Source organism: Mesoplodon mirus, assembly GCF_964341445.2.
Source record: "Mesoplodon mirus genome assembly, chromosome: 3".
NCBI lineage: Eukaryota > Metazoa > Chordata > Mammalia > Artiodactyla > Ziphiidae > Mesoplodon > Mesoplodon mirus.
In genome coordinates, this window is record NC_138978.1 from 120,526,508 (window position 1) to 120,542,041 (window position 15,534).

General features: G+C 46.0%; 1 long non-coding RNA gene across 1 annotated transcript; it reads left to right on the forward strand.

Annotated features, from left to right (window-relative positions):
- Positions 1-1,097: 1,097 nt before the first annotated feature.
- On the forward strand, positions 1,098-6,618 carry LOC309800927. Its single transcript, XR_014293512.1, has 3 exons — positions 1,098-1,288; positions 1,731-1,843; positions 5,307-6,618. It is a non-coding gene; the product is annotated as an uncharacterized lncRNA (long non-coding RNA).
- The last annotated feature ends 8,916 nt before the right edge of the window (positions 6,619-15,534 follow it).

The window sequence follows — 15,534 nt, forward strand, 5'->3', positions numbered from 1 at the left end:
GTACAGTGCAAAGCCACCTCTTTTAGGAGGCTTTCCCTGATTGCCCCACCCAGCCACGCGTAGCACATACCCGAAGCTAAAGGCAATCTCACTCTCTTTTGAACACCCACGGCGTTTAATGAATCTTCCTTCCAGGCATTAGCGACCACAAGGGCAGTGGTTAAGAGCACTAACTTGGAATCACATAAACATAGGTTCCAGTTCCATTTATATAGTTTACAAGCTGAGTGACTTTGGACAAATCTCTTCATCTTGGTTCTAATAACTGTCAAATGGGGCTAATGCTACTTAGACCACAGATTTGTTATGAGGATTAAATGGGACAATTTTTGTGAAGTTCCTATATGGTAGCTAATGCATAGTAAGCACTCAATAATGGTGGAGGAAAAAAAAAATAATGGTGGAGAGCAGGTTTTAAGATGGCCATCTCCCCCACTAAACTTAGAGCCTCTTGAGAGCAAGGAGCTTGCCATACTAATTTATTCCCAGCACCAACACAATGCAAGGCTTATAGTTGGTGCTTTAAAAACGTTTGTTGAATGAATAAACATGAATGGATGAGTATTTCAGTATTTCCTGAAATCTGACCTCCAAACCCACCCCTGAAGTTGTTACCAAAGGGAGAAAACATTACAAGTGCCCCCTCTGGCCCCAGGTTTTAAGCTCTGTGGTAGAGCCTCAAGGTAGAGTTGGGGTGAGGCCCTAATCTCTGCGGTTGAACCAAAAGTATTATGCAAACAAGCCTCAAATGATTGGTCTGCAATGGAGACCTGAAGGGGCCCTCCCCACCTCTCCCCATCCCCAACTGCTAGAACCCTGTCCCAGAAAGCCCAGGCTGGGCATCTGCCAGGAACACAGGACACTAGGGAGCTAGAAGAAGAGAGCTTCTTGCCCCTTCAGAGTTTCTCAGCCCCAACACTAATCCATCTTTGGCCTTTTCTTCCCTGGAGCCTAGTCTCTCCCCCCATCAATTCGTCTCCCCAGCTCTGCCTCCCATCCCCCACTCCAACCCTCATTCCCTCCACAGCTTTCCAACAGTTATAGTGGAGGGCGAGGGGGACACAAGACCTCCTATCACCTGATTCCAGCTCCTTGGCCAGAGGAGCAGTAGCCACCTCGTCCTGGTTCAGCCTGTCTTGAAGCTGCTTATCGATCTGATTTTCAATATCTGTCACCATCTCTGAAGTAGAAGGGCTGACAGACAACAGAAGGGACTTCCTGCCAGGGGAGGAGCTATGAGCAGAAGGCAGTGGGAGCCCTCTCCTTCCTTGAAGACCAGGAAGATGTGGTGAGACCCTCCTCTGGCTGAGAGCAAACCTGTCAACCCAAGGAACCCTGGGGGGTGCGGGTGGGTTTCCCCCACAGGAATCTCCCATCGGCCTTCATGCTGGCTCCACCCCCTGCAGGGGTAGGGTGCCGCCCAGGAGCACTCTGTGTTCCAGAAAACCCCAAAATAACCCGCCTTAGCTGTCCGGCTACTATTTCTGTCCATCTTGTTTAATTATTCAAACCCAAGTTGGGGAGTGAACTATAAAAAGCTCTCCTACATGGGGACCCAGGAGAGCTGGGAGACTCGCCAGGTTGCAAAAGCAGCAGACCACAGGGTTTGGGTGAGGTCACTCAGTCCAGCCTCCTGCCTGAAAGTTCCATCTGCTGTTTGCTGGCTTCCTCTGCTAGAAGAGGAGAATCCAGGCCTCCCTCCCTAAATCTCCCTCATGCTCTCATTTCAGCATCCCTCCAACCCTGCCGTGCCTGGGCTCCACCCGGTCTCCCTTTACTCAAAGTATTTCCTCTCAGCCATCTCTTTGCTGACTGCTCCCTAGTCCTGGTTCTTAACCCACAGGTAATATTGTCAAACCCAAGCCTAAGGGACTGTGGGAGGTGGGGTGGCAGGGAGTGTAGGTAAAGAGGTCAGGTCAGATGGAAACAGGGAGATGGACACCATGCCCTGGGAGGGCACTCTATCAGCTGGGGGCTGGGCAGCACTGTTCTGGGTGGGGCAGGTTCCTGCCCACTGCAGGTGCTGAGCCTCTTCAGGAGCTTCTCTTGGGGACTCTGACATTGTAGCTGATCGGGTGGAGGGAAGGCAGCAGGGAGGACTTTCTTTCTTTTCTGGTCTTCTTCTAGTTGGCCAGAAGTCCAGTGTCAGTTTCCATTGAAACTGAAGCCCAGGGCAGGCTGAGTGCAGAAAGCAGGATTCCCCTGGGGACCATTTCGGTGAAGCCCATCCCACCACAGACCTTTCCTGGAAAGGTGGTAACAAGGGGTGTGGTCATGGTGGCTGGGGCGACATGGGGTCATCCCAGTGACCAGTCTTTGGAGGTGGGGAGTGAGGGGATTGGTGTTAGTGAAGGGGAGACAGGCAGTTAGTTACTCAGTCTGAGCAGGAGGGGCTCAAAGAGAGCCTAAGACAGCCACTGAGACCCGAGAGACAAACACACGTGGATGTGGAGTTATAGGATGACAAAGGACAAGGGGCCTTGAGCCTCAAGAGGGGAACAGACCACGTGGGGCATATCCAGAGACCCAGGGCAGAGAAAGCACAGCAGTGGGGTGAAATGTCCAATGTGGGAGGGGGAACCAGCAGCCTGGCAGAAGCTAGGGACAGGGGAGGTTGGCAGAACCTTCCGAGAGTCAGTGTGGGACCTGTGTGTTAAAGAAAAACCTTGGGTTTCACACCTGGGCCTGTCTGAGGGCTTGTTCCCACACATTCCCTTTCAGCAGCAGCAGCAACTCCTGGCAGGTCCAGCCTGGCTCTCCCTGCTGTGGCTGCTACTAGAGCTACAAGGGGAGGCTGCTGAGGTAGGGGGAAGAGGCACGCCGTTGCTAAGCAACCAGAGGCTGTACCTGTGTGGCGGCATAGGAGGGAGCCCTGGCACCGTTTGTAGGGGGCAGGGGAGGCAGGGAGACAGTAAATGAACGGGGTGGACAAAGCTCAAGGCTCCCTCTCCCGTCCTCCTCATGATGGTTACAGAGGAGAGATATACTTGTCACTCCACGTGTTAATGAGTGTGTGTATGGTCCTCCTCCAGGATGCTATGATTGTGTGTGTGGGCTTGCCTCTGAGGTACTCATCAGACTATCTCTTTTTATTATTTATTTATTTATTTATTTATTTATTTTTGGCTGTGTTGAGCCTTCGTTGCTGCGCACGGGCTTTCTCTAGCTGTGATGAGCGGAGGCTACTCTGTGTTGCGTTGCGCGGGCTTCTCCTGTTGCAGAGCACAGGCTCTAGGTGTGCGGGCTTCAGTAGTTGTGGCTCCCAGGCTCTAGAGCGCAGGCTCAGTAGTTGTGGCCCGTGGGCTTAGTTGCTCCATGGCATGTAGGATCTTCCTGGACCAGGGCTCAAACCCGTGTCCCCTGCATTGGTAGGTGGATTCTTAACCACTGCACCACCAGGGAAGCTCCAGACTATCTGATGTGGGCTGTTGAGGGTGGGGACAGGAGGTAGGGGACAAAAGACCAGGTCAAGCATTTTTCATCGGGTGATAGAAGGGGTCAAGGATTTGCCCCATCCACTAAAAGGTAGGAGCTTCTGCAGAACAGCACAGGCCAGAGGGTAGAAGCTTGGCAGGAGTTGGAATGGGAGGAGAGGCTGGCTGGAACCTGCACTGGCCTCCCAGTCAGACGGAGGCTCTGCAGAGGAGAGGCAGCCTGGCAGCGGGATCCCTCACTCTTCCTGGAAGTCTCAGTGTTCTCAAAGCTGAAGTTCCCCACGGTATTTCATTATTTTTATCCTATTACTTTAAATTTATTTTCAAGTTGGCTGGAGTTTGACAGAGGTAACCATCAAAAGGAACGACTCTATTGTTTCTCCTTTGAGCCCTGTCACCCATCCAACCACACCTCTAACAGGTCTATCAGGAAGCAGCTCAGGCCTTCATGCAGTGTCGACACAGGGCCATCACCATTCTTCTGTCGCTTCCCCCATTGGCTCAGCCCCTATCCCCAAAGAACATCTTCGTTTAACAAGTTTTACTGAGCACCTGTGACAGGGAGCTGGGGAGGTGACGAGGGGTGGGCACCGTGGTGGTCCGTACTCAGCTCCCCGTGCGGAGTGCCAGCCTGCCCGCTGGTGTCTCGCCAAACTCTGTTTCTTCCATCACTCTCCACTCACACATGTTGCACATACTGGTTAATAACTGCTTGCGGTCTGTCCTGGCGTGGTCCCCAAATTCCACAGGGAACGGGGTGTGCTTCAGCCCCCTCCTGCTCTCAGTAAGAGCTAGGAAATTGCTCCATCTCACACACTTCTGACTTGCCCCTAGAGGGCTGTGTTGCTGCGAAGATGCAGGGGCCAATGAGAGGCCACCTTAGTCCTGATCCATGAGAAAGTTAAAAAATTGAGGATAAAAAAGGTACAAGCTTGTTTTGTTTTCATTCCTGCTTGATGCCAGGCACTCTGAAAGGCATTAGAGGCACTGTTCTCATCCTCCAATAGCCCCTCTGACATAGAGTTATCATCCTCATGTTACAGATGATGAAACTGAAGCTCAGAGGGGTTAAGGAACATGTTTGTATTCATACAACAGGTGGCTGTGGGATTCCAACCCAGGCCTGTGTGTGCCCAGTCGGGGCAGGGACAAAATGGTTTCACTGTTGCCAAATAAGAGAACCCTGACTACGTGGTTACAGGAACACTGGAGGGGCCCAGGACTCCACAGGGAGGGGAGACACCAGGGCGTAGTTGGGACTGTATCTTCATGAATTCAGGACTGAAAGTGCTAATGAGGGAGAAAAGGGCACTCAGAGACCCAGTATGGTCACACAGGGACCTCAGAATTGCTCAGGTTTAGAGAAAGCCTGGGGAAAATGCTGAGTCAGGCAGGTCTGAGATCCAATCCCAGCTCAGTCATTTCTAGCGGTACGACCTTAGGTGAGTCACTGACCCTTTCTGAGCCTCAATTTCCTCAGTGATAACGTGAGGGTGATAATCATAAAGTACTGCAGAGATTACAGTAGTTAATGTAAATAACGTATATATGGTGCCTTGCTACAAAGGCCCTCTCCTTCCATCCCCTACAGAAGGAGAGGGTCACATGTAACCAAGGCCAGATTCCAGAGTGGTGCAAATCTGTTGCTATAGTACCAGGATGCTCAAAGCCTGGTGGAGGTTTGTGGACCATCTTAGAGGTTTCTCTCTTTCTCTCATGGCAGGGGATGGGGGAAGGTCACGTCTGGAGCAAAAGTGTTGAGAAAGGGCCAAAAAAGGGTCCTCTGCTGGAGCAGGCTGAGTAATGGTGACAGATGCCAGAGGGAACACAATTCCCAACTCCTGTTTTCTACCCGTTTCTCTCTTAAAACAGATATTTAAAGTGGAAATGAGAGAACTGAAGTTCTGGAAAGGTGAGAATCAAATCTACAGCCCATTCGTTCAGCAACTTCCTGTCTCCACCCTGTGAAGCGGCACAGAGGGAATTTGCACAGATGGTTGTGGTGGCATGGCCCCCGATCTGTGAAGAATTCTGGAGAATAGAAGGGGAGCCAAAGACTGGAGGTGAAAATAGGAGCTTCCAATCTTTAGGGAAGGACTTCCTTGGCGGTCCAGTGGTTAAGACTCCACGCTCCCACTGCAGGGGGCGCAGGTTCGATCCCTGGTCGGGGAACTAAGACCCCACATGCCTCACAGCCAAAATAAATAAATTAATTAATAATAAGGAGGAGGAGGGAAAGATAACCCCCACCACCATTTTGGAAGGTGAGAGAGGAAAGCAGGGGTCATCAGGAGCTAGCTGGGGTTTGCTAATCCCTGACCACTCAAGTGGGCACAGGCATCACCTGGGAGATGGTCAGAACTGCTGAGAATCTCGACCCACTCCAGACCTACTCATCACAACTTGCATTTTTTTTTTTTTACCTTTTTTTTTTTTTGGCCTGGCCGTGCGGCATGAGGGGTCTTAGTTCTCCAACCAGGGATCGAACCCATGCCCCCTCCATTGGGAGCATGGGGTCTTAACCACCGGACCACCAGGGAAGTCCCACAACTTGCATTTAACAAGATTCAGAGGTGATTCGAATGTACATTCAAGACTGAGACGCTTATCACAAGGAAAAAAAAAATTGGAACTATGTGTGGTGATGGATTGTGCTGGTCATTTCACAATATATACAAATATAGGATCATCATTATGTTGTACACCTGAACCTAATATAATGTTATCTGCCAATTATACCTTAAAAAAAGAGAAATAGAATAAAAAACAGACAAGAAGCACTGCTGTGACCTACTGTTGGACCCTCTATGAGGTGAGTGAATTTTTTTTTTTTGGCCATGCAAGGGCAGCTTGTGGGATCTTAATTCCCCCACCAGGGATCGAACCAGTGCCCCCTGCAGTGGAAGGGTGGAGTCTTAACCCCTGGACTGCCAGGGAAGTCCCAAGGTGAGTGATTTTTAAATGTGTCATCAAAAGCTAGGGGTTCTTTCAAGGAAGGGTCCCTCCCTCTATGGAATGTAGTGAGGAGAGGCTCTGTCTGGGACAGACTTTTTTCACTTGTTTTAAACAGTGGGCTTCCAAGAATACTTTTCCTTTGAAGAGGCAGGCCACAGCTAAAAGATGTTTGAAAATCTTCTATGCCCTGTTATGGAATATCTATGCTATGGAATGCTGCACAGCCTTACAAAACATGGAGTGGATCTGAGCCCACTGACACACATCAGTCTCAGAAATTGCTCAGTGAAAAAAGCAAGTTTCAGAGCAATCTATATAATAGTAGGTCATTTATGCAAGTAAGCATAATATACATAGGTATATGTATATTAATCAATTATCTAATGGTTAGTGGCTTTTTCATTCAGGGTCACACTCTGATAGGGGTTAAGGTGAAAGCTTCCTCACATGTCTGGCACATGGGGGGGGAACACTCAAGCAGGGGTCCGGAAAAGCTATGACCTATTCCCTCTGTAGTCTATCTTTGTGGTCTCTCCAGCATGGGGGCTTCAGGGTAGCCAGACTTCTTACAATGTGGCTTACGGCTCTGGAAGTATGTGTCCTAACACAGACAGCCAAGGGGAATCAATATTGCTTCTATGACAAGCCTTCGGTGTCACCTAGCACCACTTTCGTCACACCTTAGTGAGACAGGCCCAGAGGTCTGCCCGGGCTGTGGGGTAGAGGACAGAGCCTCCACCTGAGGGCGTGTCGTAAGGGTTTGGAAGAGCATGTGGGCTGGGAAATGTTGTCATGGCCATTTTTGGAAAATACATTCTGCCACAAAAAGTTCATATACATAAATGCAAATAATATATATAAAGAAGGTCTGGAGGGATCCATACCAAACTATCAATAAACCTTTCCTCTGGGGAAAATAGCTTGCAGATATGTTTTAGCTTACCTTCATATCTATTACTTGGGTCTTTTACATTGAGATACAATATACATTATTTTATTTGTTTAATGAAAAGGAAACTGAAGAGAAGAAAAAAGTAAAACTTTGCTGTAAGCCTTTTATAATAAAATTATTTAATAGATTGGTATTTCTGGGGAATGTTGTATAATGCATCTGAATTTCATGAAAGCATTTAATTAGGTTGATTATAATATATTTAAACAAGATGCAGAAATGTGGACAGCATTATTATTTTATTTTATTTTATATATTTATTGGGGTATAGTTGTTTTACAATGTTGTGTTAGTTTGGACAGCATTATTATTTTTCTGTCTTTATTAAGATATAATTGACATATAACGTATAAATTTAAGGTGTACAATGTGATGATTTGATACATGTATGTATTGCAAAATGATTACCACAACAGGGTTAGTTAACACCTCCATAAACCTCACATAATTATCGTGTGTGTGTGTGTGTGTGTGTGTGTGTGTGTGGTAAGAACATTTAAGATCTACTCTCTTAGCAACTTTCAAGTATAGAATACAGTATTGTTAACTGTAGTCACCATGCTGTACATTAGATCCCAGAATTTATTCCTCTTATAACTAGCGGTCCATACCCTTTGACCAACATCTCCCATTTCCCCACCCCCCATGGATAGGATCATTCATTCATTTAACAAATACTTATTGAATACCTACATGTGTTAACTGAACAGCTATTCCCAGAACATTTTTGTTCTGAGTCCATTTTGAGGGACATCTCTGGTAGTTCTATCCATTGTCTCACCCTTTTCCACATATTTATCTGGAAAGAGAAAAGCCAGGCTTGGTAAGGAGTGGCATGTTGGTGTAAAAAGACTTCAATATATTAGGTAAGAATAGTGAAAATATTCAGCCTCACTCTTCCAGTTATCTATTGCTATGTAATAAACCACCCTACAACTTAGTGGCTTAGGGGACTTCCTGATGGCGCAGTGGTTAAGAATCCGCCTGCCAATGCAGGGGACATGGGTATGAGCCCTGGTCCGGGAAGATCCCACATGCCACAGAGCAACTAAGCCCGTGCGCCACAACTACTGAGCCTGTGCTCTAGAGCCTGCGAGCCACAACTAGTGAGCCTGCATGCCACAACTACTGAAGCCCACGTGCCTAGAGCTCGTGCTCCGCAACAAGAGAAGCCACTGCAATGAGAAGCCAGCGCACTGCAATGAAGAGTAGCCCCCGCTCGCTGCAACTAGAGAAAGCCCACACAACAAAGACCCAACGCAGCCAAAAATAAATAAATAAAATAAATAAATTTATAAAAAAACAAAAAACGTAGTGGCTTAAAACATCATCATCATCACCACCATCGTCATCATCACAATCATCACCTTCATCACCATCATCATTATCATTATGGTTCTGGGCTTGCTTGAGCTCAACCAAGCAGTTCTGTCTTAGGGTCACTCATGGGGTAGCAGACAGACAATGGCTGGAGTCTTCCCAAAGGCTTCCTCACATGTTTAGTTGTCAGCTAGGACCTCAGCTGGGAACGTCAACTGGAACCTACACTTGACTCCTCTGTCCCCTTGGCTTCCTCACAGCATGGCAGTAGGCTACCAAGAACAAATGTTCCGGGGCTTCCCTGGTGGCTCAGTGGTTGAGAGTCCACCTGCCGATGCAGGGGACATGGGTTCATGCCCCGGTCCGGGAAGATCCCACATGCCGCGGAGTGGCTGGTCCCGTGAGCCATGGCCACTGAGCCTGTGCGTCCAGAGCCTGGGCTCTGCAACGGGAGAGGCCACAACAGTGAGAGGCCCGCCTACTGCAAAAAAAAAAAAAAAAAAAGAACAAATGTTCCAACAGGACTGGACGGAAGCCATATCATTTGTGACTAGCTTTAGAGGTCCCAGAGCCTCACTTTCAGTGTAGTTCTAGGCCTGCCCAGATTCAAGGGAAGGGAACATAGATGCCAACTCTCAATGGGAGGAGTGCCGATGCCATGATAAAGAGAGCATGGGGGCTGGGAGAGTTTGTTATGGCCATCTTAGAAAACATAATCTGCTATTTCAGTAATTATCAAAAAATGAAAACTAAACAATGACGCTTGTAGTTTTCAAACGAACAATAGATTCGATTAACACAGAGTCAAAGCCAAGTCCTTCTGTATCAGGCCAGATGGGCTAAGTTGTGCTGCGGTGATGACCACCCCCCAAATCTCAGTAGCTGAAGATAGTAAGTCTCAGTGCCAGACAGTGCCTGGCTGTCTCTCCAGGGTGCCACCAGCTGGTGACTCAGCTCATGACACTTGTCACACATACGATAGTAGGGGAAGGTTGTGCTCCATGTAGCCACTCAGTAGTGACCCAGGCTGATGGAGCCTCTACCATCTTGTAGCTGCACTCTTTGGACCACAGATACCGATGAGGGAAAGAAAGCCCAGAAAATCACATGTGGGATTATTGTCGCCTGTGAGCCTGGAAGTGACACACTACACTTCCTCTCACATTTCATTGGTCCAAACTGTTCATATAGACCTGTCTAGCTGCAAGGGGCTGGGGAATGTAGCAGAGTAATTGGGGTTTTGGGTGAGCCTGTGGTGGTCTCTGCCACATCTTGTGTGACCCCAACAAGGCCATACATGATCTGTCCTTCCACCTTATCTCTCAAACCTTTTCTTCAGTTATCCACATGACTTACCTCTTCACCTCCTTCAAGTCATTGCCGAGATGTCTCCTCCTCAATGAAGCCTCTCCTGATCACCCTACTGAAAATCGTAACCCAGCCTTTATTCCTCTCCTTCACCCGTGCTGTCCCTTATTCTGCTTTATCCAAAGTGCTTATTACTTCTATTTTTTCCTTTAAATTTCTTTATTTTTGGCTGCGTTGGGTCTTCATTGCTGCGCACAGGCTTTCTCTAGTTGTGGCAAGCAGGGGCTACTTTTAGTTGCAGTGTGTGGGCTTCTCATTGCGGTGGCTTCTCTTGTTGCAGAGCACGGGCTCTAGGTGTGCGGGGTTCAGCAGTTGTGGCACACGGGCTCAGTAGTTGTGGCGCACAGGCTTAGTTGCTCTGTGACATGTGAGATCTTCCCAGACCAGGGCTCGAATCTGTGTCCCCTGCATTGGCAGGCGGATTCTTAACCACTGCGCCACCACAGAAGTTCCTACTTCTTTTTTTTTTTTCAATTGAAGTATAGTTGATTTACAATATTGTGTTAGTTTCAGGTGTACAGCAAAGTGACTCGGTTATATATGTATATTCTTTTTTCAATTCTTTTCCATTATAGTTTATTAAAAGCTATTGAATATAGTTCCTTGTGCTATACAGTAAATCCTTGTTGTTCAAAGCACTTGTTACTTCTAACATACAAAATATCTGTCTTTCTTTGCAATGTCAACACCATGAGGGCATCAATCTATGTCTGCTTTGTTTAATGACGGATCCCAAGTACCTAGGATAGTGCCTGGCACAGAGACGGCACTTAATAAATATTTGCTGAAGGACTGAATTTTTAAAAATACTTGCTGTCGGCAAGGTCGTGGTAAGACTAACACTTCTATGCCCTCTTAGTGGGACTATAAATTGGTGTAATAGAGTTTTAAATAAAATTTTAATTTTGGAATAGTTTTAAATTTACAGAAAAGTTGCAAAAACAGTACAGAGAGTTCCTGTATATCCCTAAGGTTAACATCTTACATTGTTGTGGTACATTTGTCAAAACTAAGAAACCAATATTAACATATTATTATTAACTAAACTCTAGACTTTATTCATTTTCACCAGTTTTCCCATTGGTGTCCTTTTTTCTGTCCCAAGATTCAGTCCAGGGTACCAGATAGCATTTGGCAATCTGTATTTTTAAAATGTGTGTTCCTTGCAGAGGAAGGGGACTTCTTATGCTACACTGAGAGTGGTAGGAAGGCAACTGAGAGGTTTCACAAGCCTCACGAGGGCAGATTTGTGTTGATTTGCAAGAGTCAGGTTGGGCTTCATTCTGGATCAAGGAGTACTGGCCCCATAGGGTGTACCAGTTTTCTCTCACCTTCTGTGCCCTCTTTCTTTGTTAATTGATACAGATTTTCTGGAGGACATTAGGTCACATGCAAAAAGTGCCTTTAAAAGGTGCCTACCCTTTGACACAGCAACTTCCCTTCTAGGAGTATAGTCCAAGGAAATAAACCCAGGCGCAAAGATTTAGGTAGAAAGATGAATCAGGAAGGAATCTTTGTAAATAATAAAACATGGCGCTGAGGAATTTCAGCAAGCAGGGATCTGTTGGGAGATGCTGATAGCACTCAGGGTTGTAAGGAGTGAGATGACTTGACCTGGGAAAGATGACACGCTGATCCCTCTAGGGATCTCAGTGCCAGACACTGGTGGCTGTCTCTCCAGGGTGCTGCCAGCTGGTGACTCAGCTTCAACTGGCTTTCCTTCCTGGGTGCTGCCCTCAGAATTCAAATTCCGATTGCAAAAGGGAAGGGAGTCTGTGTCTATTCTATAGCCTTGAGCCCAGTGTCCTGGTCAGGGGGAGGCAGATTCTGCTAACCATTAATCCCACCAGTCATTTGGAGGAAGAGAGGATCAGTACCCTAAAGGAAAAGACTCAGGACTTCCCTGGCAGTCCAGTGGTTAAGACTCTGGTTTCCCCTGCAGGGGACACAGGTTCGATCCCTGGTCAGGGAACTAAGATCCCGCGTGCCGCATGGCGCGGCCAAAAAAAAAAAAAAAAAAAAAAGACACAGAGAGAACAATGCCAACAGAGCCCCCTACAAGGGATTTGCAATATAACATTCTTCTATATATCAAAACTTAACCCTCTAGATGGTTATTTTATAGTGGATGGACTAAGTAAATTATGGTATATCCCATTTAATATGGTGAATTGTTTACAGTGTTAAATGGAAAAAGCAGGTTACAAAATAAGAATCATAGTGTGATTCTAATTACAAATATGATTAAAAGAAAATACATCAAAATTTTACAAGTAGCTATCATTTGTTGATGGTATCATGAATTATTTTAACCTTTTTTTGCTTTTAAAATATTTTCTAAATTTTCTACAATGAATATGTATTATAATCTGGAAAAACCTAATTTTTTAAAATTTCATGCTCTTTGATCTAGTAATTTCTGTCCTAGCATTCTAAGGAGATAATTAGAAATGTAAATAAAGATCTTATACCCAAGGATATCCATTGCAGAATTATATAAATTAATGAAAATGGAAAACTGTCCAGTATTATGGGAATGTTAAATATATGAACTATATGGGCTACGTTATAGACATTAAGAACGTTTTTGAAGAAATTTTTTAAAAATTAATTAATTAATTAATTTTATTTTTGGCTGTGTTGGGTCTTCGTTGCTGCATGCGGGCTTTCTCTAGTTGCATTGAGCGGGGGCTACTCTTCGTTGCAGTGTGCAGACCTCTCATTGCGGTGGCCTCTCTTGTTGCGGAGCACGGGCTCTAGGCGCACGGGCTTAAGTAGTTGTGGCATGCAGGCTCAGTAGTTGTGGCTCGTGGGCTCTAGAGCACAGGCTCAGTAGTTGTGGTGCACGGGCTTAGTTGCTCCACGGCATGTGGGATCTTCCCGGCCCAGGGCTCGAACCCGTGTCCCCTGCATTGGCAGGCGGATTCTTAACCACTGCACCACCAGGGAAGCCTTGAAGAAAATTTTAAGACATAGAGAATGTTTTTCACAGCTAAATGAATAAAGCAGACTCTAAAATTGCATATATAGTGTGATCTCAGCTACTCCATTCAGTCCCTCTGGTTTAATTCAACAGTACCAATGTGCGACTTCCCTGGTGACTCAGTGGTTAAGACTCTGGGCTCCCAATGCAGGGGGACTGGGTTTGATCCCTGCTCAGGGTATTAGATCCCACATGCATGCTGCAACTAAGAGTTCACATGCCACAACTAAGGAGCCCACAAGCCGCAACTGAGGAGCCTGCCTGCCACAACTAAGACCTGGAGCAACCAAATAAATAAATAAATAAATATTTTTAAAAAAACCCCAGAAATCCCAGTGCTAATGCATTCTTTTTTAAAAAAAAATAAATTTATTTATTTATTTTTGGCTGCGTTGGGTCTCTCTTACTGTGTGCGGGCTTTCTCTAGTTGCGGCGAGCGAGAGCTACTCTGTTGCAGTGTGTGGTCTTCTCATTGCGGTGGCTTCTCTCGTTGTGGAGCACAGGCTCTAGGCATGCGGGCTTCATCAGTAGTTCTGGTGTGCGGGCTCAGTAGTTGTGGCTCATGGGCTCTAGAGCGCAGGCTCAGTAGTTATGGCGCACGGGCTTAGTTGCTCCACAGCATGTGGGCTTTTCCCGGACCAGGGCTCGAACCCGTGTCCCCTGCATTGGCAGGCGGATTCTTAACCACTGCACCACCAGGGAAGTCCCTGCTGATGCATTCTTATGTCACATGACTAAAAGTATTCCCTGTAGAACAGTTCTTCTCAAACTGTCTGTAATGAAGGGTGACATCTTAAAATTTCCCATCTGCTATGGACTGATATTTTCGTGAGATACAATAAAAACTAGTTATTAGAAAAATGAGATGAAAAGACATAAAATATAAACTCAATCTTTTATTAGATTCAGGGGTAAAACTGCTGGCTGTGAGTTTCTAAATGCTTGCTCTCAATTTTGGCATGTGTCCCAGTAGCGGACCAGGAACAGCTTGTGGTGCCTAATCCCAGCATCACTGCTGTAGAACAAGGGACACGCCACTCCTCCGCGATGTTCACACCTCAGTTCTAGAGCCGTAGCGTGCGTTGGCTCTTCTTTTCATAAGACTAGTATAAGCTCACTGTAAGAACAGCACAGAAAGATACTTCCTCCTCCCCAAAGGTGACCACTGCCACATTTCTTGTGTATCTTTCCAAACAACATGTACCATTGACAGCTTTTAACATCATTGCACTCAGATCTAGCTCATCATTTCTATTGGCTGAATAATGTACCATTGTGTGGCTGCCCTTCTAAGATCATCACCATTACAAATAATACTGCAACAAACACTCCAGAGCTCTTTGCTCCCTTATCCAGGTGTCTCCACAGGAAAAATTCCTTACTGGGTATGTATGTTTTTTTTTTTTTTTTTTTTTTTCTTTTTGCGATATGCGGGCCTCTCACTGTTGTGGCCTCTCCCGTTGCGGAGCACAGGCTCCGGATGCGCAGGCCCAGCGGCCATGGCTCACGGGCCCAGCCGCTCCGCGGCATATGGGATCCTCCCAGACCGGGGCACGAACCCGTATCCCCTGCATCGGCAGGCGGACTCTCAACCACTGCGCCACCAGGGAGGCCCTGGGTATGTATGTTTACATTAAAAAAATAAATATAATTCACATACCATAAAATTCACCCTTTTAAGGTGTACAGTCAGGTGGTTTTTTACTATATTCACAGAGTTGTGCAGCCATCACCACTATTTAATTAATATTTTCAACATCCCCCAAAGAAACCCCATATCCATGAGCAGCCACTTTCCATTCTCCCCTTTCCCCAGGCCCTGGCAACCACTAATCTACTTTCTGTTCCGGACATTTCGTATAAATGAAATCATATAATATATGACCTTTTGTATTTGGCTTTCACTTAGCATAATGTTTTCAAGGTTCTTCCATGTCGTAGCATATATCAGTACTTCATTTTGATGGCTGAATAATATTCCAGTGTATGGATATATCACCTTTTGTTTATTCATCAGTTGATGAACATTTGGATTATTTCCACTTTTTGGCTACTATGAATCATGATGCTATGAACATTTATGTACAGATTTTTGTGTGCACATATGCTTTCAATTTTCTTGGGTATATACCTAGGAGTGAAATTGCTGGCTTATATGGTAACTCTATGTTTAAAATTTTGAGGAACTGCCAAATTGTTTTCCAAAGTGGCTCCACTATTTTACAAGCTCCCTAGCAATATATGACTTGTAATTTCTCCACATCCTCACCACTTGTTATTACCTATTTTACTTTAGCCATCCTAGTGGGGGTGAAGTGGTATCTCATGATTTTGACTTGCATTTTGTTAATGACTAATGATGTTGAGCATCATTTCATGTGCTTATTAGCCATCTGTATATCTTCTTTGGAGAAATGGCTTTTCAAATTCTTTGCCCATTTAGTTGGGCTTTTTATTTTTGAGTTGTAAGAGTTTCGTTTTTTTTTTTTAATTTCTTCCTCCCTCCCTCCCTCCCTCCCTCC